Source organism: Argiope bruennichi, chromosome 8 (genome assembly GCF_947563725.1).
Source record: "Argiope bruennichi chromosome 8, qqArgBrue1.1, whole genome shotgun sequence".
NCBI lineage: Eukaryota > Metazoa > Arthropoda > Arachnida > Araneae > Araneidae > Argiope > Argiope bruennichi.
The window spans coordinates 56010363-56032841 of NC_079158.1; the positions used below are offsets into that span (position 1 = coordinate 56010363).

Here is a 22479-nt window from a genome sequence, read left to right on the forward strand (position 1 = left end):
TCCTAATTATATGGCGGGAAATGGTAACCGTAACTGTTCCGCGGAAGTTTTTGTTTATTTTGTCCGCCATCTTTATTGGCGACTTGGCATTGTTGGCGCAGCAGGGGGCACACTATAATTCACTTTTACCCTATTTTGTTCCAAAAAAAGTAATAACCATAAAAGAACACAGAAGAAATTTGAATATTTTTAACAGTTCTGTAGTCAATTATTTAAAAAATGCTACATACATACCATTTTATTCCTAAATGCATAAGATAATAGAATGATTTTCTATGCTATAAATTAGCGAAATACTGAAATAAGTATAAATAGTTTTAAAAAAAGCAACATCTTCCAAAAATTCAGAAATTAATTTAAAAAAAGCAATAACACGTTTAAAAAAAATTAAATAAGAAATTTCAATAACTATTCAAAATATTTCCCATAACATTATAACGTAAAAATAAGCTCATAGTGAAACAAAATAAACAAGCTCTGGGTTAATATAGCGAGTTGAGTTGATAGTAGAAAAACAGCATCTGAAGAATTTAAAATATTTTTTAAACAAATAAATATTTTTAGATAATTCCGAGAAATCAAAATAACAGTGTTTTATTTATTAATCAGATCATCCATTTCAATCGTAAGCAGTACGAATTCAGACAACTATGCATCCGTGAAAATATTCACTATAAGCCTCAATATCCAATCCTGTCTAAAACTAGATCCGTCTTAAACAAAATAATACCCATCTGCTTCAAACGGGTACTTGAATGCCTAACACTCAAAAGGTTACATTATCGCAGCCGCAACGCTGTCTTCTCTAAATCTCCGCTACCGGAACAACTAGGAAAAGTTCAACAACAATTCCATTTGCTATTCGTCTGGAATTAATTCCAGATTTGGCTAGGAGATTCGAGAATAATGTTTCACTTTGACAAAGGGAGGGTTTTAAGATATTCCGGTGTTATTGTGTTTGGAACGATTCCCAAAAAAGTGTCCAGTAGCACATTCGAATAGATCTAGGTTTTATTTCGAAGCAATCCGAATCCAGAAGTGTTTTCTTTGTTAATGTTAATGATAAAAACAACGATAGGCTTGAGACAAGATTTGGTGGTTTACTGAATTACATGCCACAGGGGCGACATTTATCTGCTACGGATACGATATATTTTACTTTATCGAAAGCCTTCGTGTTTCAAGATACATGCGGCAAAACGTTTACATTTACGTTAATATAATTCGAAATCTCATTATAAATTATAATATTATATACAGATAAGTTCAAATAAAGAATGTAAATTCATCTCATTATTTCAACAGAAAAAAAAACATTAAATTTAAAAGCATTTACAGAAATTTCATAAGCTTATGAGAGAATTTAATATGACTGAAATAATATTTAATTCTAGCCTAAAACGCCCTTCAGTTTTCAAATCAAACGTCCTTCAAAAAATTTCTATATTATAAAATACCAAAAATTGAGAATTAAAAAAAAGTTTCGAATAGAAATGATTAACCGTGAGGGTTTTTCTTTTTTAAATATACAGAAAATTTCTTTCTAAAATTATCTATACTTTTCTTCAAGAATCCTATTTTTTTTATCCAAGAAAATCTCTCTAGTGTTTAATAAAAATTTGTCTTTAACAAGGAAAAAATTTCGCAATCTACTTTAATAAACTTCTTTCTCTAAATTATACAATACAAATATAAATATTCGTCTTGTTTCTATTTTCCTTGCATTGTTACTGCATACATTTAGAAAAAAATCTGTAAATATTCCATTTTGTTGATAATGCAAATTTGTTAAGAGCAATGTTTGTTGTTGCATTAAGAACAAAAGTGATGAAAGCAGACATCTAAAAGATAAATTCTTTCGTCACGGAAAAAACGATGAATTTTCACTTTAACAAGAATAATTTATTGCATAAATAAAACAAGAATAATTTCGTACATAAATAAAATAATTATGCAACTAAAAGTGTGTGCAAAATAATAAAATAAATTCTAAGTCTAAAAACCGTGCATATAAAATATCTAGAAATACAAAAAATATATTAAAATAATACGCTACACCTTTTCGGATTTAAAATAAAATATTAAAGAAAATTTTAAAGAAATTTAACTATGCAGTGAAATTTAAGATGCAGCGTTTAGAATAATAATTTTTAATAATATTTCAAATTTAAATGCTATATGAATAAAATATTTAACCTAGTACATGATAATGACGATAATTATCATTATTTATTGTAATAAAAATAAAGGAGTGTATCTTACAAAAAAAATTAAAACCATTTTTATATTCACCATCCCGTTTTTTAAAATCTTAACTTCTCATTTTTGCGAAAAAATGTTTTGGAAAAAAGATATCAAGAAAAATATTTGAGCAGGAAAAGTTTAAATTAATAAAGTAAATAAATACCGAAATATTTAATACAAATTCCTTAATAAAATTTGAATTTATAAAGATTTTTTTTAATCACAGCATTAATAACGTTATATGCATAAAACATTGCAAATTTAAAGACTGAATTTTATTGAAATATGGGATCGAAAAATAAACTAGTTGAAAAAATTTTGCCGCAACTGCAATCAATAGTCAATCGCAATGCACATTTTAAGATACAACTATATTCGTAAGTAATTCATTATGTAAAAAAATCAAATATTGCATTATATTATAACAGAATGTTATGCCAATTATGAAACAAATACAGTTTTATGCAATAAAGTGTACATTTTATATAATGAATCCAAAATCAGAAAATGATAGCCGATTTCTAAAAAGATAAACTGAAAAAATTAGCCGATTTCTAAAACCATAAAACTAAAAAAATTAATATCCCGACGTTTTTAAACGTTTAATTTTAGCAACAAGGACAAGCGAGACATGCACACATATAATACGTTAATCTGATATTTTCAATTGTAATTATGTCAAAAATTGTTTCTTAGTCGTCCGAAACGCATCTAGCGGGTTCGAGTGAAACTTCTGCAGGGCGGCCGTCATGCGCTTCAAGTGTTTAATATTTTAAAACTTTTAAATGTTTAAAACGCTTTGTAAATGTTTATTTGTTTGAGCTTTTATTCTTGTTTGTTCTAATGCGGCGAAAAATAGAGGAAAAACAGAAATTTTCGAGGACTGAGACGACGGCAAATGGGTTAATAAGTAAAAAAATGTTACATTTTTGAAGAATGGAAACAAATTTTTCGAATCAATAACAACCCATTAAAATTTCAAAACATTTATATAAATTTACATTCATTAAAAGAAATCAAATAAAAAGCACGGCAAATAGACAGGAAATAGAAGATAGTTTTGGGTTCTTTTATGATTAATCACTCTTAAGCACATTGCATATGAATTGAAAATAACATCAAAAACAGATTATAATATAAAAGAATATTATTCCGCAAATCTATAAGACTTCAGCTACAATAGCTTTTATTTGCTAGTTCCTGTATTAAAACAATACTTTAAAAAAATGTTCCGAAAGTAAGTGAATCAAACCATTCCAACGCCACTTTAATGAAAAACGCATTCGCACGGCGTTATCGGTTCCTTATCCAGAAAGTTCAATTGTTTCTATCGAATTCTGCATTCCATCGCATCAAATGGTGATAGCAGAGGCGCCTGCATTGTGGGAAGAGACACAGGTAGAGGTATGTCAAATATTTTATTTACTACTCTTTCATCTTTATCAGAGTCGTATTTTCAGGAATCAGCCCAGGTGAGCGATAGCATTGTTTGCCGTGAGGATTGCTGAAGAGGATTCCGACTCTCCGAAAGAAAAACAATGAAAATGGGTAGCTTAAGTCAATATTATCCCAGTGACAGAGGACGGATGCATTTTTTTTCCAAAGGAATGCCTTTTTTTTCCTCGCCATCAAGAATTCCTTCGTAAACAACGACTTATCAATATCATCATCTGCTAAATTGGAGGTTATGAAGTTTAGTTCAGTTATATTAATCTCCCGTCTGGAAGCAACAAGGGGCTTCCTCATTTTGAGCTTTCATAAGATGACAAGTATGAAACCTGAGTTAGCAACACCCTCTCTAAACTTCCGCACCTTACTACCGGTAGAATATATGACCCATGACATCAGATTTGGCATTAACACCAGAACTACATACACAACGGATCTATAGTGGAATCGGGTCTCGAACATGAAGCCCTACAGTCCCGAGGCCAAGATCTTACCACTAGGCCATCGAGGCTCACAACGTTATTAAGCGAATTAGTTTAATTATATTTATGACCCCATTTCGAAGTAACACGAGAGCCATTTCGAGATAGATCTCAGAATTCTGAACCATGCTCAAACGACGAGGACACCTTAGCTCACACATCCTTACACTTTTCAAATTTCAGATATGCAGCAATGATTCAGACGGTTTAAATCTTTATATACCGACGCTACTTAAAAGGAACGTTAAAATCATACTGACATCATAATATGACAGTTTTTTTAATAGGATTTAAAAGAAGAACGTAACTCCGACAACAAACAATAGATATCAGCTAAAGACAGAAATTAAAAATATTTGATTATTAATTACAGTAAGTTATTTTAATTTAAAAAAGTTTTTCCCCTTGTAATTGGTATTACTCGGCATCAAAACTTATTTGATGATGCAAAAATAAAGTAGAAGTATTGAACGTAAAATAATTCGGTAAATATATACCAGATCCGTTTGCCCGACGATTCTTCTATAGAATCCGATTCTGAACTTGTAATCCTTCCGTTTTGAAGCCGAGATCTCATTATCAAGCCACCACGGCCTACTGCTATATACTCTCCTGTGAAAAAGACACGATTTCGGAGCTGGAGACATAGTTCAAAATTCTAATGGCAAGTTTTAAAGTAAGGGCTAAAAAAGCTTAAATTTTAAACTGGGATCAGATGATCAAACAGAAACAAAAGTCTCACTATTCAAACTTTCTCATCGCACCAACATAACATTTGACAGAGTACATTACACCCAGATTTTATTTAGATCCGTTTATATTTTATCCCTCCCCCCTTCCTTGAACTGATGAGAGCCACGCATTAGGCAGAATTTTGATTTTGTGGTAAGAGAACAAAGGGTTCCAGATCCAAAAAAAAGTTATGTTAAAAGTTTTATATTTAAATAACCTTCGAAGATATATCGCGTGAACTTTAGAGCCCAACGCGTTTTCATTTGAAATAAAAGTTGGTGAAATAGGACCAATGGTTGAGATTAGGAAAAATCAAAGAACCAATTATTTCAGATATATATACACCTTTCTGAACATTTATAAAGATTAATGCAGTAAAACTTATTAAACCGGAATAGAGATCCTATAACTTTTCCCCCATTATGGCAACAAATCTATATCTCCAAAGTCCAACAGACACGAAATTTTTCAAGAAGGGCACTTTGCGCCATCTTATTGACTCGCATCTTCTAGTTGCCAAAATAATATATTAAGGTAAAAAAAAAGCAGATTGAAAAAGCTATTTATGGAAATGTAAGGAGATTTTCTCCAGAAAGTTTGTGCCTTCCATATATTATCTCAATACCTTATTAAATCAAATAATAACCGAGTTATTTTAAAATGATGAACAGTTAATTTAAACTAAGAACTTTCCAACTATAAAAATAGAAGGGATGGGACAATGAACAGACCATATTTAAAGACAGCGAATTCGAGTGAATTAAATAAAGTGCATCATCTAAACGAAAAGCACTCGGTCTAAAAGGCAATATGGGAATTACTCTGTAATAAAGGACTGGGCAATATCTTTGGAGCGTGTTGAAAATATTCCTAATAGGAGAGAAAGGGCATTCAATACAATTCATGGCCCTATTCACGACTCTCGAAAGTAGATGAAAATTATGTGTTTGGGCTTCAAAAGGCCCTTGAGTTATGGAAGCGCCTTTCGATGGTATTTCTAGAGCCAAATTGAACCATCATGCCTACCATTAAACATAATATATGGCGAATGGTGAGAAAAATATGGGAAAAAAAGCAAAGTACTTTAAGATCGTAATATTTCACCTGACATAACTTTATTCTCCAACAAAATGTACCAGAATCGTATGTGAATTTTTCATAGTAGAGTGGGAGGAGGAAAAAAATGGCAATGCATCGTCCGCCAAACAATATATATTTTTTTGCTGCTATCTCAAGGGAATTTTCCATAAGCTTTAAAACTACACCTAAATATCGTATTTTCGAAGTGTCTAGGAATGAAATTGAAAACCACTGTGAATAAGTCATTTTTTATCTTGTGGTTTGATCTGGTGGGAAATAGGTAGTAATAAATTCTATATATTATGAAAGAAAAAAATACAAATAAAAAATAAATGTTCAAAAAAGACAAATTGCATTTATCTTTTTGGGAAAAACTTCCGCCGATCACTTTTGATAAAAGTTTAGGATTCTTTTTTTTTTGTTTTTTTTTGTTTTTTTTTTTGTTTTTTTTTTTTTTGTTCCCTTCCGATTCCCTTTCCTTTTTACGATACTTTTGATTATGATTCTCTGCACAATAACAGTTTTCAAACATTTTACGAAATTGAGTTTGGCAACATCGGAAGCTTATGTTATTTATGTCTTCGGCCAGAAGGGAAAAGATATATAAAAAGGGTTATCAGAATTCTCCTGAAGAGATTGTTTCTTATAAAAAAAAAATTTCTTAATAAAAAAGTGTGTGTGTTTTCTGTTTTTATCACATAAGAAATTCGAAGTATAAAGATGCAATTTCCTTTAAAATACTTCTATTTATCTATTACGTATAGAGATTTTAGTTAATTAGAAAAATGTAAACAATCCATCAATAGTTCGAATGAGTTTCCATTCCATCATGAGTTTTTAAAATTAAACTATCAATAATTTCAATATTATTCTGTTAAGCCCCATATTAGAATTTTCGGAGTCCCGCCGATTCAATTAGAACCTTGCATTTTAAAATCAGAATTCAAATGAATATAAATTATAATTTGCAGTCGCATAAAGAACAGAATAATTTGTTTTCGCAAAAACAGTTTCAATAGAGAAAAGGATTAAAAAAATACAAATATTTGTAATGGCTTTAAAAAAATGAGGTGAAAATATCCGTACATCGATTGACAAAATGTATTTTTTAAACTCAAATAAATAAAAAAAAAACCCAGAAGAATAAAAGTTAATTAGTATTTCATAAAAAAAATTGTTATATTCATCATTTAATTTGAAAAAAAAAATTATCAATAACATATCTTGAAAAAGTTTTAGTTTCCATCGCATATGTAAACTAAAAATTTTAAAAAAATTAAAAAGTATATCTATATACTAATTCATATATTAACAGATCAAACCAATATAGTAACCATATTGAAAAAACTCGCTGTTTAAAACGAAGTAGCGAAAATGTTAGCAACACACACTCCTTTCAAAATATTCAAAATTTAAAGATAATTTTCTTAAAACATATTCATTAATTCATAAACATCATACATAACATCAAACATATACACATATCAAACATCAAACATATACACATATCAAACATCAAACATATTCACATATTCATAAACATATTCATTCTCAAAACAGCTTAACTGGCGTAAATTTCTCATTAATGATTAAAGAATAATTTGTTATCAATTTATTTTCCTGTTTTATATCACTTAAATATGTGAACACAATATTGCAAAGTTTCTTTTAATTAAAAGTTATGAGCAAGAAAAAAAGTTACATTACAGCATGTAATATTGAATATATTTTAAGAAGTTATTTTTAATCTAAAACAACTATTGAATGTTAATCAACGTTTCTCGTCGAAAAGTCTAAGAATATCAATGAATAATTCAATTCATATAAATAAACAAAAATTCTATGTAATCATCTTTTATGAACATAAAGTAATTAAAAAAAAATACAGAAAAATGTCAGGTTCTATAAACACATCCATTTTAGATCATTTTTAGCTCTTCTAATACTGCTGCATCGAATATACATGTGTAAATAAAATCATGCGAACGTTTTCAAGATCTAAAATTTACTCTACACGCAATAATAAGATATAAATTTAGTTCAAAATAATTAATATTTCACTAAGAAAACTTTAGCTATCCAAAATTACATATCAAAACGTAAACTCTTCATGAATATTAAAAATACAGTAGAATAATTTAAATCGGTAAACAATTTACTAGACATTATAGATTAGCTTTTATTTAATGTTACAGATAGATTTATGGTAATAATTCATTCTAAGTCTTATAAATGAATTTCCAATGTGTTTAAGTATTCAATGGCCACTGTTTACTTTCCATTTTTACGGAAATGAAACTACTTACCAACAGGAATTTCAATGCCAGCTAGACGAATAATCCGTTACACATTTTTATTCAAACACAATGGGCTATTCCATTAACTATGAGAATCTATGTATGGTTTAAAACTCGGATCTCGCACATCATAAAGAAAATACAAAATAGTTAATAACCATTCTATCCCTGCATAAGCATTTTTAAACCGTATAAAATACGTAGCTTGGAGCAGCTCGAGTACACGAACTATCTTGTGTAAGATGAAACCTAGGCGGATCACCACGAGTACATAACTAAGAAGTGAGGCATTTGTCAACAACAGTATTAAAGGGTAGAAGCAGCTGCTAATATTCACTTGGTAGATGTCAAACTGTCATATAGTGCGAACAGACTAAGGTTATTCCGACAGACCTTGCAAATACAGCTATATTCATCCTACGCAATCAAAAATGAATGCTTCTTCATGTCGCGGCTGCACCTGTTTAAGCAGAACATCTGAAAACAAACCGCAAAAATGAAGAATCTGAGACAGTTTATATAGCGCATGGACTTTATTATTCATTAACACCAGACTGGGAAGGAATGCATAGTTCAAAAGACACTTCTATTTTCGCCGTCTCACAGAATTTTTTTGAAAGGTTCATCTGATCGGATTATAAAGTTTCAATCAAATCAAGAGCACAAACAAGTTCGTGCCCACTTCTGACAGGTTTGATATAGTCAATATGAAAAGACTGCCTTATGTCAATGATGTGAAGATACAAATACTACAGAGTAATTATAGAATTAGAGTTGTATTCCGGATATTCTGATGATGATTAGGTGTGTGTCAAAGATGGCGTTAAAAACTCATTATTAAACACACAATTAAAAAAAATATTGTAATTTAAATAGTTGTAAAAGGTCTAGCCATTGAAAAAAATCTTTCATACGTATGTGTACTAGATGCAAAGGAAGCTAAAGAGAACTAAAGAAAAACTTAAAAAACCGAAAAAAAAAGGAGCAGGCATAAAAAGAAAAAGCGAAGAGGGTCTAAATGGCTCAAGCAGAAGAGTCTACATAATATTCCGCAATAACAATATCATTGATACATAATTAGCAAATAATAAAATTTACCTAAAATAGGCAGTTTAAACTTTGAATAGAAAAGAATTTTTTTTAAAAAAAAGAGAAAATAAAAATAAATAAAATAAGTAACTAAATTAATAAAGAAGAAAAATAAATATATACATTGGCTCAGTCTAAAGTAGAGTGCATGGAACAAAAGGCTAGAAAAAGAATTAGCCTTGCTTCCGCCCCCCCCCCCCTTATACTCAAAAGATAATGTCCACTTTTTAACAGTGCTTAATTTTCTCTATGCATACTTTGAAGGGTTCAGGCATTGGTAGAGTAACATTTAAAATTTGCAACTGTTAAAAAAGCATTAATATTTGAAGTATTAAGAGGAATGCAAAATTGCTATAGCGCAAACTATAACCGACGAAAAGTCCTTTTTTCCTTGTAGTAAAATAACATATGGCTCGGCAGGGCGGAGTCAATTTAAGAAAAATTAGTCCAGAGTTTGTATGGGAAATTTAGGTTTTAGTACTATTGTTTGTTACAAACAGATAAACAGTAAATATTTTTTTAAAAATGCTATGGCATACAAAGATCCTTTCACTTTTGAACTTCAGAAAAGGAAAACAAATAGTAATTCAAAATTTAAAACAACACATATATCGTTTCCTTCTAACATTAATAAAAATCGATGCATGCAAACAATGCAAGCAAAAACAACTGTACGCCAGAATCTGAAATTTTCCTAATATCTAAGTATTATATAGTTACAAAACATATTGACAATAATATGTATTGATTGAACAGAGTTGTAAAGACAGAATAAAAAAAAAATATTTGAATTATATATCGAAATTAAAGGATAAAACCCTAGTTCAGACTAGACTATTGATTTGCTTAATATTCTGCTGTACCAACTCAAGATTAAGGATACATCAATCATCAATTATCAGTTTTGGTAATAAAGATAATTATTCTTTATTATCAAGTCTTAAATATTATTTTCCCTGCAAAAATTATTCAATTTTTCATGATTAAAAAGTTTTTATTTTATTTCAGAGAAGCCAAGTAAGTCTTCATTGAAAAAAAAATTGGTGGAGGAATAACCATAAAACCCAGACACCATTCTTTTTTAAATCTGATACATTTCGAAAATTCCCGCCACCGCAGCCCCATATATTTAAACAGTGATTACAGAAAACCTCATCACTCGCAAGGAGCGGAAAATAAATCTATCGATTCCGACTCAACACCCTTTTCCACACATTCTGCAAATGATGGCCATAAATAATAATCTCGCCAAGAAAACGGGCCAAGATTAAATGAACAGCCCCCAGAACGAACATATTTTTTAAAAGGCGTGGATCGGCAAATGCTTTGCCACCACTTCGCCTTCATTTGCATATGAGACGACGACCGAGGAGGATCTCTGGCTAAAAAGTCATTTATAGGGAAAAGCAGATCGGATATAAAAAGGGAAAAAAATAATGGAAAAGGGAAGACTGAAAGAGAATCTTTTCCCTTATTTTACGAAGGATCCACCATTAGAGAACAGCTAAAACGGAAGCTTGAAGAATTGCCCTAAATGATGCTCAATTGATGGTACCACTTATGTATCAGCTCGGGTGCCACTTCTCTTCAACAGAAATAAAGTTAAAAAAAAAAAAAGGAGCCTTCTCTTACTCTAGTTTTTCTCCCTACTTTATTCATTTATTATTTTTTAGGTTTTTCTTTTTATTGAATGGCAACTGAAATGAATTATCCTTCTGGACCCATTGTCGGTGACATAAGCCACGTGGCTGTAAGGCCCAAGAAGGATGCTCAAATTTATTGCATGAAATTTTATGGTGTGAATTGAGATAACGGGAAGGGGTGCAGAGGAAGGAATAGAGAAATGATTCGAATGTGGTGTTGACGAATTCATAAAAGGAGGCGAAATTTTCCTCTACTGAGATTTCTTTTGTCATTTTTTTTGTGTGTGTTATAAATACAAGACGCTTCCTTTTTTTTCAATTAGAAAGGAAAACTGGGAAAGGAAGCTCCTAGTAAAAGGTTTCATTTACAACGTTTCGCTGTTAGCACTCAGTTCTTTAAAAAAATGGATGTTAAATAAAAAAAAAATTGTATTTGTTCTGAAATTTATCCAAAAAATTAAGCTGGCAGAAGCATATGGAATTGGCTTCTTCCATATTTTCTAGAACAGTGACGACGTTAAGATAATTCATGTATATAAGTAATTAAAACAATAGTATATACTTCTCGCGTTTTTGCTTTTTTTAAATAAATTTTTAAAAAAATTCTGCTCGTTGCATTTTTGCTGGAAAATTCTTAAAGAATTTTCTAACTAATTTTTTTAATTATAGTATTTAATATAAAGATACGTTTAATATTAAGTATAAAGAAATTTCTAAATCAAAAATGAAAGCTGATGTCGATATTTTTTATTTGTTTTCCAGTATTCTTTACATAAACTTGTAAGGAATTATAATATGAAACTCGTACAGACTAAGAGGAATTTTTTCTTTCCTTCCTTCCTTTAATTATGTAGAGCAAAGACGCTTCTCTGCAAATGTATTTTAAGATTCCGTTTCAAGAATATCAAACATCATTCATGCAATAAACTAAAAACGATATTTTTTACGTTATAAAAAAATGCCTTTTTTTATTCATAATTTTTAGTTTTCGAAGAGTATCTTTGCGTTCGCCTCTCACTAGTTATTCTACCACGTCCCATCCCTTTGGAAACTACGCCCCATGATTGGCTTCATTCTTAAATCTTTTTCAAACATTAATTAAATTATTTCATTCATATATTATTTCTTTTTCCAGATAGTTTATCAAAGCTCCTTTATTATTACGTTTTAAAATATTAACGAGCATAGTTGTGCTGAAAAAGAATGCATGATGCTCTAGTATAATGATAATAGTAGTTTACATATTAACGTTAAGTTATCATTCGAGACGGATTGCACTGATATTACAGCGTGTATGCAATGATGTTGAATTGCAATTAGCACTCAATATGGAATTTCGATTTCTGGGGATGGCCTCCAAAAAAATGCATCGTCTCGAATGGTTTAAAGTCTTTGAATCCATAAAACCTATGCGATAAGCAACAATAAATATCCACCTGAACTTTGAACACTGAAACAAATAGTGCGTGTTTGTCCTTTAACTATATATTAGCTTTTTAAGATCATTAACAATATGTACAAGTTAACTGACAAATATTTTAGACGAATTAATAAAACATCAGATGTTTCCATTAGAATACATAACGCATTTCTTCACTTTTTTTTCACCCAAATACCAATTATTTCTTTCTAGTTTTGTACTTTCCATCAGAATAAAATCACCTTAAGAGCCACAACGAAATGCTATTTACCCTTGAGCGATATCCTCAAATAGTTTTTTTTTTTTTTTTCTCCCTCCTTAATGTTTCTCAGCTGAAACATAAATTCTGTTTTTCCTAACCTCTAACCATTTAAAATATTAGGATTTTTCAGCAAAAATTCTCGTTTACGAGCAACTTTTAGAGAGGAAACACCTCGTTTAACCGACTATTATCGCAACTTCCCAACAATTAACGAGTATTTAACGCTTATGACAGCTTTTCCATTGCAGTAGCTGGTTAAAATAGGATCATTAGGGGCAGGAACTAATAGCTTTTAACTAACTTCCCCAATTATTACTCTTTTATCAATCTACTTACATGGTTAATATGAGGTGGCCCATTGTTACTTTTTAAAGCATATCCATTACCATATTGTAATGGTAGAAAGTAATGTTTGGCGACGGAATTTTAAAATGCGCGGGGATCGGAGAACTATTAAATGACGAAAGAAAAGGCCTTTCATTAACGACGATTTCTCCTTCAAATTTTTGGAATATTTTGATTCTAATGGAGCATAAACACGAAGTGGTTTTCCGTGAAGCATTTTAGCGGTAATTTATGAAAGTATTCATTAATATGCCAGCTTGTCATTTTCATTTGATTATTGGAGTAGGCTGGAAATATTATTATTTATTGAAAACCTCATACAACAGCGAAAATTCAAAGTGTGAGGTAGTAATTTAATGTTTTATTTCTTTAATTCTATCTTCTGTCACTTTTTTAATGAAAATTTTTAAAACCACATAATGCAATATAATAATTTAGTTATGAGTTTCTCTGTCAAACGTAAGGTCTTAACGTAATAACTGAAAACTTAAAAGTTACTTATGGATCATTTGAAAGATGTAATTTAGAAGCATTTTTTTTTTTTTCAAAATTGGTTAAAATTTGCAACTAACTTTGAGAACTTCTTACAATGATGGAATAGTTTCCAGTTCCAGAAAAAAAAAAAAAAATTCGATCCATCTCGCTCAATTCTTTAAAAACTTTTAGGAATTTGGAAAAGGCTTAACTCGCATCTCACACAGCGAAGATGAATTAATTTTTACTCAGAAACATTAACATTAATTAACAAAGATATACATTTTGTACGATGTGATCGAGTATTCATAATCAAAATATACGAATTTCTTTTTAAAAATCTCCTTAAAATTATTTTAACTGCATTTCAAGAGTTTTCGGCATTGCGGCACTGGTCTTCTTTCATTTTACCGTCTGGTTTCTAATTTTTTTTTTCATTCAAATTTTCTGTCTTTTGAGAGATACCTTACGTTTCTCGAGTAATTTTAAATCTTCATTTAGTAACTGATGAGCAAACAAATTCTCCTTCTTCATAGCAGACTTCACACAGTTTTGAAAAACTTGACAGTTTGGCAAAAAATCTATTCTGAGTAATACAACCTAATATTCCATACTGAATTTAACGTAATTATGATGAACAGGAACAAAAAGTCTTTATAAAAGGGCAGAACTCCACAAGCTCACCTAAATCTAACACCTCTCTCAGACTCAATAAACATATTCTTAATTATCTGAAGTAGAAATAATAATTTATGCCTTTTTCAATTCGAATCGATCAAAACGGAGAATTTTCTGCAAATTTCAATAATTACTTCTCCAAATAATAATTTTTTACATACTCTCTATCGTCAATAATTTAAAGCCTTGGAAATTGCATAGTATATAATCCAATGTAGTAATTCAAAAATTCAAAATTTTTCACGAGATCTAAATGAAAGGTTCATTTTTCAATTCGCAAAATGAGTAGGAAAGCTGCAACTCAGTCGGGAGGGTCTTGAGACAGTTTTGAATAAAAAGATCAATAAACATGATCATATTGGACTTTTTTAAGGACGGTATATATAGTATAGAATATGCACATAAAATTTTAAAATCTAATTAATGTTTTTAGCCCATTTATCTGGTTACTAATGTGAAATAATATACTCCAAAACTTAGAATCCTGAAATCATTTTTGAATATGTGTATCTAACGCGTTTACAACAAGATACGTAATAGGGTAGATTACTTATTTACATCTGGTATGTAAAGTGTTAGTCTCTCTATATTAACTATCGTAATTACAGAAATTCTTTGAAAAGATGCACTGGTAAATCCAATACTCTTCAGAAATTATATAACATATATTTAAACTAATAATATTTACTTGTATGAATATATTTATATGTTCATACAAATTCTACAGTTATTAGTATTATTGTTCCCATGGCTAAAATGAACAATGTTAAAAACATATTCTTCAGCTGAGATGGGTAATGGTTAAAATCAGCAAACACAAGCTCTTCAGAAAATCATAGTTAAAATAAATTTATGCAAATCCCACAAAAGATATTACCAAGATATAACATTGCTCCCCGCAAATGAGGGGAATTAATATAAAAGGACGTTTAAACCACGACAAGAGCTAACTGCTTTCCTAACAATTTACCAACACAGATTATCGAGTAAATGCTACAAGTTTTAACCGTTTTCCATTAATACAGCCAAGTGACCAAGCTGCTCAATCTCAATTTCGTTATGTCCCAAACAAGACGCAAAATTAGCATTTTTATTAGTTCAATATAAATAATGGATTTGATATTCACTTCTAGTCTCCCGCGATCGCCGACAGGATCTTTAAATTTTCCTGTTTCAGACACGTGAATAATGTTTCTCGTTTATTTTCGTTAAGAAATTCTAGGATGACTCAGGAGAGAAATGAAGTTTCTGGACGAAGGAATGTTCATGATTTACATCTTTCGCTAATAAACATCAATTTAAATTTTTCATACCTTTTAAAAGAAAAAAAAAGTTGACTTTAGTATGAAACGCAACTTAAAGATAATGAGTTTAAAAGGTTGATTTTACAATCACAAGTAAAATTATTTTACAATATAATTCAATTTCTTGATATTAGAGATAATTTATCTCCTAAGTTTTAAAAATTGTACTTTTTTTTTATTTAACGCAAGTCTTGTCTAGTTATAGTGCCTCATTTCCGAAATACAAGGGCTAGTCTGCGGCGGACCTCATAACTAGAAGCCATTGTCAGATAACAAGGACAAACACTTGAGCTGGTACATCTTTTCTTAAAAGAGAGCAGAGGAATTGGTTGCGCATTAAACAAGCTTATATAGCGGATCTTCTGTGGAATCAAGTTTCAAACTTAGAGCCCTCCGGCTCCAAAACGGAACCTTTAACCACCTTATTTACTTTTATCAGACTTGGCCACTGTGCTATAAGTTAGAGTAAAGTTTTAGAAATAATACAAACGAGCCTAAAACATTATATTACGATGTTTCGGATTAGAAAATCGAATATGCGCTATCGAATTGTTTTAAACAAAACAAAAAAAATCTAATTATATGATATACTTATTATAGGGTCGCAAATTTGCCGCACTTGGTATATTGCAATGATTAACCAATATTTAAAGGAGACTAATATTAACCAATTAATTTAACCATATTAATATAAAGGAGACACATTCTAGTGAAATGAAGACATGCTTCAAGACATACAACCGAGATTAAAAACGCGAGTAGGTGGCCACCCAGGCCTCAGCAAAAAACAATAGCTACACATCGACTGGGCGCTCTAGTGACATGCCAATTACTTTAATAATAACAATTACATTAAACTATTGTTTCGGGGATTCTCATTAGGGCTATAAAATTGCGGACATCACAGGTCGTATCCATTAATTCCATTCCAAAGCGGCGAGAAAGTATCTGGGTCAACCTTAACTCGTTTCTCACGCTTTTTCTGAATCATTCCAAGGCAAGGAGCCCTCGCAATACAAACTAAATACCTCATTACACTGTACAAATAAATGAAAGAAAAAATGATTCACTGGCGAGCAAACTGTTGTATTGTTTGTGAACGAATGGTCTGTGTGAAATACTTGCTTAATGAATGAGACAGCACGGGAAGAAAAACGGAATTGATTAGCAATAAAACGGTAGGTGCCTGTTGGAGATATTGCGTCGCTATACATGATGTATCAATTCTGTTATAATATATTTCAGTTTAAATTGTTTCAAAACGTTCTTTACTTTTTTCCCCTTTAATTAACATCTTATTTTGACATTTTAATGAAAAACAACCAAGAAATTATCGACTGACTCTGCGTGAATGAGAAATGGGTGTGGTGTAATATATAACTTAATGGCAATTTTATGTTAAATATATTATTCAAAATTAATAAGATGCAAATAAAGTGTATTTTAACAAGACTTTAAAAGAGTTATTTTATTTTACATTAATTAAGAATGAAAATTACGGAAGTTATTTTACATCTAACATGCCATTAACAGCGGCTAAATAAATTGAATCTTTATAAAGATTTAAAAATATATTTTCAATCATTACGGAGTCTGAGTTCATTTCTGGAAATGCGAAAGAAGGAACGCATGGATTTCTCCCGTACATATGGCATCTCTTTTCCGGTACCATAAGTTTCTGATTAAGAGTATGTCTCATCTGCAAGAGAGGATTTTCAAAAATAATTCTAAATTAATTTTTAATATTACAAGGCTCAAGATCCAGAATATTTATTACTACTTCATACAACTCGTCGTTGCAATAAATACTTCCCAATATGAAAATTTCACGTACGAGTTTCCCGATACATCCAAGATCGCCAAATATGCACGAGAAATTCTTGTATAACTAGGATTCTTTGATATTTTACAATTAGGCCACGACGATTAACAATGACAAACTGTGTGTAGCTTGCCATAAAGAAAATACACCATCTGTAATCTGTTGCAAATGTTTATTGCGTATAATACAATAAATAAATTTGAAATAAAGCATACATATTTTTTTCCTGGATTGTTTAACGAAAACTGCTTAGATTGGTATTGGCTCCTTATTACAAAATTATATGCAATTGCACTAAATTAGTGATTTTTTTTATTTAATGAAAGATATTAGATGCGAAAGTTGCATGACTTCTGTATGATGAAACAATTAGTAAATTTATAACAATAATTAGAATAAATCTAGATCTTTCAATCAGGGAAAATTTCATAAACGACATTTTTATGTTATTATACTCTTTTTATGCATATTCTAGAAATGTTTAAAATATTACATGAAAAATTACGTATAAAATAATATACATCTCTCAATTACACAAATATGTGGTCGGAGCGACATGTTCCACGAATCGCTTTAAAATTCATTATATCATTCCGTATGTATGAATCATAAAAATATTCAAATCAACGGCAATAATTAAGCAATGCATAATTAGTGACTGAAGTCAAATAATGGTTCTTCTCTACTTAACATCCCAAATCCTTGAAATGGCGCAAATAAAACAGAATAATTCTCCTTATATATTTAAAAGTATACTACTTTGCATGCTGTCAAGATCAAATTTTATTTGACTGTTGGATTTTAATTCACTAATCTGATTTGACAGCAAAAAAAATAAATCAAACGATAGTTTCTTGGAATTATTTATTAATGAATTTAAATATAAAGGCTTCAAACATTTTTGAACACTTATTATTTTCATTATTGAAAAATTCATAACCTGTTGTAATATTTGAAAAAAAGGTTATAAACGACAGTTTTTGCAATATTTTTGAAAATACTCCGTAGAATAGTTAAATTAAAAAAAATCATTTTGCTGAGATTTAATAAAGACTATAAAAAGATCATGATCACTGAAGTCTGATAAAATATCTTATTAAATTATAATAAACTCCCAAAATCATTAGTTTTAAAAGTGTCGAATTCGTAAATTAAAAAGTATTATAATTATAAAACCTCCACACAAACGAAATAAAGTTTCTAATAAAAAGAAAAAAAAGCATGCCAGAACTTACCGAAATTATTTCAAATAGTTGCAACGCTTTTCTAAAATATCCCTCGGCACAAAGCGAAAAACTAACCAAAGCCCACCACCTGTTTAGTTGTGAAACACAGGCTCGCTGCTTCGCTGTGGTATTTAAAACGCAGATGGAAAGAGAATGATGGAATGAGTGTTGCTATCTGCCAATCCGTTAATATCTGTTAAGCAATTCTATCTACTTTTAGCCAAAGAGATAACTGTCAGATTCATCAGAAAATTACGCAGGTCTAGGTATGGGGGAATTCTTTCTTTACTAGTGTATTACCGGCGTTGAAAGATAACATTCTGATAGGCGAATTATTTAGTATCTACTTTGGTGGTCATTATTCGATCTTTGAACACATAGATAAAGAGACACTCCCCCCCCCCCCATCCAATTTTTTCTTCGATCGATATTTTTATTGAACGTGTTAGGAGCAGTTTCGGAAATATGCTATGAGTAATACTCCATGCGTGCGGCGTGTGCTGGCGTTTTTTTGAGTGAAATAGTTCCCCACCCATCGCGAGGAACATGAACTGATATGTTAACGACGGCTGATTTACAGGTGAGTCATGTAAAAAAGAGCAGAATGAAATAGCGAAGCAAGCGTTCTCGGCAAATAGATAGCTTTCCCCCTCAGTTCATTCCACTTGAAATTACAGCGAGGAATCAAATGAAGAAATTATAAGCAAAAGAAGTTGGATCAAAATACGATGCGCATTTCATGCATATTTATATTACCACCACAAATTAATTATATAAATATTAACCCATCATTAGTCATAGTTAGCGAAATTGTAGTTGAAACAGCAATACAAATTCTTAATTTGTTCAAAGATTTGAAATGAAAAATTACTTAAAATTCTAAAGTAAGTTCTTATAAACTGTGAGTCACGATTCTAAGTGAAATTAACATTTTAATGTCGAATATCTTCTCTCAACTACGATTCAAGACGGTGCATCATTTTGACATCTTATTTATTTATTTTTTAATTTTAATTGTTAAAAATATCTACAGAATATAAAAATGATGTAGATTCTTTTTTCAGTGAAACTCAACTCAAAGCAGTTGCATGTATTTCTTGGTATAATAAACAGGTTCGTGTATTAAGTGAATAATTATGCATCGAATAATCTTTCTGACTGCAAAGGGTTAAATACCAAGAAACCTAAAATCCTACAGTGAAGAAAAGATACTTTCTGCACTCACGTTCATCCTTTTGTAGATGAAAACTGTTAAAAAAATATTCTTTATTTCAAATATTTCAATAATTTTCTCACATCAGAAATTTTTAATAGAAGTTGATAGAAATATTAATCACTTTGGGCATCAGTTTTGAAATTCGTTCTTACTGTTGTGGAGTGATGACAAAAAAAAAAAAAAAAAAAGGCGAGGGGGCGGGTCGAAAAATATATTTTCTTGAAAAATGCACCAAGAATACGAAATTCAAAACTTTTCAATGCATTTAAAATTGTTTATAATTAAATGCAAAGACAAGTATTTACACATTTAAGCTGTCACAGCCTCTTTTGATAATAATTAGTAAAATTCAAGAAGATAATGTCCTTGGAAACTACATTAAAGACCATGGAGAACGGATTTAATACCATTTTGAACTGAGGTCGTGTAACAAGAACTGCACCCGAATTTGAAGCCCAAACATCGAACTTCTACTAAATATCTGTCCAACATGCGAGACTGAAATTAGGATCGATTAGTGCTTTATAGTGCACGAACCATATTTGCGCCAGTAGGTTAACTACCAGTAAGTTATCATGATTTCGTTTTGTGTAATGAATAAAATTAAAATCAACTTTAAAAGGAATCGAATGTACGTTTTTTATCTGTATAAAAATTTAAGAAAAATACTATAATGAAATGTTATTGCAGACAAAAATTGATTCATAGTCTCCTGCCTTTGATAAACGTTCAAAATCCATTTCGAAAGACAAAATGATATATAATATTGGAGATTAAATGATTGAATTAAGTAGATTAATCTATAAAAAGTAAAAACAAAGTTACACTTCTACATACTTTTTTTCATAATCTCCAAAGCAGGAAAAGCAAAAGATAATTTACATTAAAACCTTTTTACACATTTTTGCTTCAAAATGAATGGTTTCTTCGAAGCCAAATGTCAATTAACTATTGAAAATTTATGAAAAAATTGTGAACTGAATATAAATGAGTTTTAAAAATGTGTTATTTTAAGAATCTGATTTGTATACGTATCTACAAGGCAATGTTCAAATAACCTAGTTAAGTAAAATTTATTGTCAAAGTAAATCTTATAATATTTATTTTCTTGGTATAAATTATGCATTATATTAATTATGCATTCTGAATTATTATATTAATTATAATTATGCATTATGCTGATAAACTCCATGAGAATGAATCCAATTAACTTGGATTTTCAAATTTGAAGATATACCAGTGCCAGCCGAGAATAGTACTAATCGAAAATAAAACAAGTCCATCTACATAAAAAGTAATTAATTCTCATTATTTAACGTAGAATATCACAATTAAATATAACTTAAAACCTAAGTTGGTACGTAGGAAGGTTTACAGAACTGAGTATTCGCTTTTATTATTCTTTCCCAGTCCGAATATTAAGGTCAGGAAATCTTTAGACAATATTTCATTGTCTTGGAAAATTTGACATGCTTGTTTTCAAAATCTTTTATACCACAAATTAGTAATTCAACAGAAAATGATTAAGAAAGTTGAACTGAAGTGATTCAAATAAATTTTTTTAACTAACAGCATTAAATAAAATATCAATGCCTTTTAATTATCAAAAATAATGCTTCGTTTTCATATTTCAGTAATTTTATTTCATGTACACAAATATTAGGACAAAACAGTCAAAATATTTACAGGCTTCGAAAAATACAAAAATGCCGCGTAAATACAAAAGAAACTAGCAGTACTGCTCTTATCTCAATTTTAGTGCGTACTTCTACAATATGGCGCGTTTTCAGTTTAGGTCGACCAAATAATAAAAATCGAAATCGAATTTTGAATCGTGAACCTAAAACTTGATACAGATGGCAAATTCGATCCAAAATTTGATACAGATGGCAGATTCGATCCAAAATTTGATACAGATGGCAGGTTCGATCCAAAATTTGATACAATTCGCAGGTTCGATCCAAAATTTGATACAATTCGCAGGTTCGATCCAAAATTTGATACAATTCGCAAGTTCGATCCAAAATTTGATACAATTCGCAGGTTCGATCCAAAATTTGATACAATTCGCAGGTTCGATCCAAAATTTGATACAATTCGCAGGTTCGATCCAAAATTTGATACAATTCGCAGGTTTGATCCAAAATTTGATACAATTCGCAGGTTCGATCCAAAATTTGATACAATTCGCAGGTTCGATCCAAAATTTGATAAAACCCAGATTGGATCCCAAATTTGATAAAACCCAGATTGGATCCCAAATTTGATAAAACCCAGATTAGATCCCAAATTTGATGAAACTGGCAGATTGGACCCAAAATTTAAAACATCGATTTAAAGATCATACATCAAATTTCATTTGTATAGTAATTTTTAGTTGTACAGTACACGTTTTTTACGTGTATATATACGGAATGTTTTTGAGTGTTTGTAGAATGTTTTTGAGTGAGAAGGGCGAGATTCAAGGCGGTGAAACTCACACAATTTTCGACAGTTAAAATGCAGTTGATGGAAATTTATAGAACTTCGCGTTTTAGTTTGAAGTATCTGAAATCTTTATAAAATTTTTGATGTTTATAAGACTTCCTCCTCCATACAATACCATTAGTAGCACAATAATTAGCCATTTAGAAAATTAATCGGAAATAGTGAAAGCAATTTAAAGATCTGACATTTTATCTCTTCATAATACCTCATCCAAAACAGGCAGCAACAC

The 22479-nt window shown here is 30.2% G+C and overlaps 1 protein-coding gene across 9 annotated transcripts in view; it reads right to left on the reverse strand.

The window, feature by feature from the left end:
* The window catches only part of LOC129981562 (mucin-17-like), a 307915-nt gene that overhangs the window by 118922 nt on the left and 166514 nt on the right, over positions 1 to 22479 (reverse strand). The window contains exon 1 of one of the 9 annotated variants that reach the window (XM_056092451.1): positions 18557 to 18708. The exons of 7 other annotated variants lie outside the window; for them this stretch is intronic. The gene's annotated coding sequence lies outside the window, so the exon portion shown is untranslated. Of the gene's footprint in view, positions 1 to 8293; positions 8526 to 18556; positions 18709 to 22479 lie in introns of those variants that run through there. One more of the 9 variants, XM_056092452.1, reaches the window with a different exon arrangement.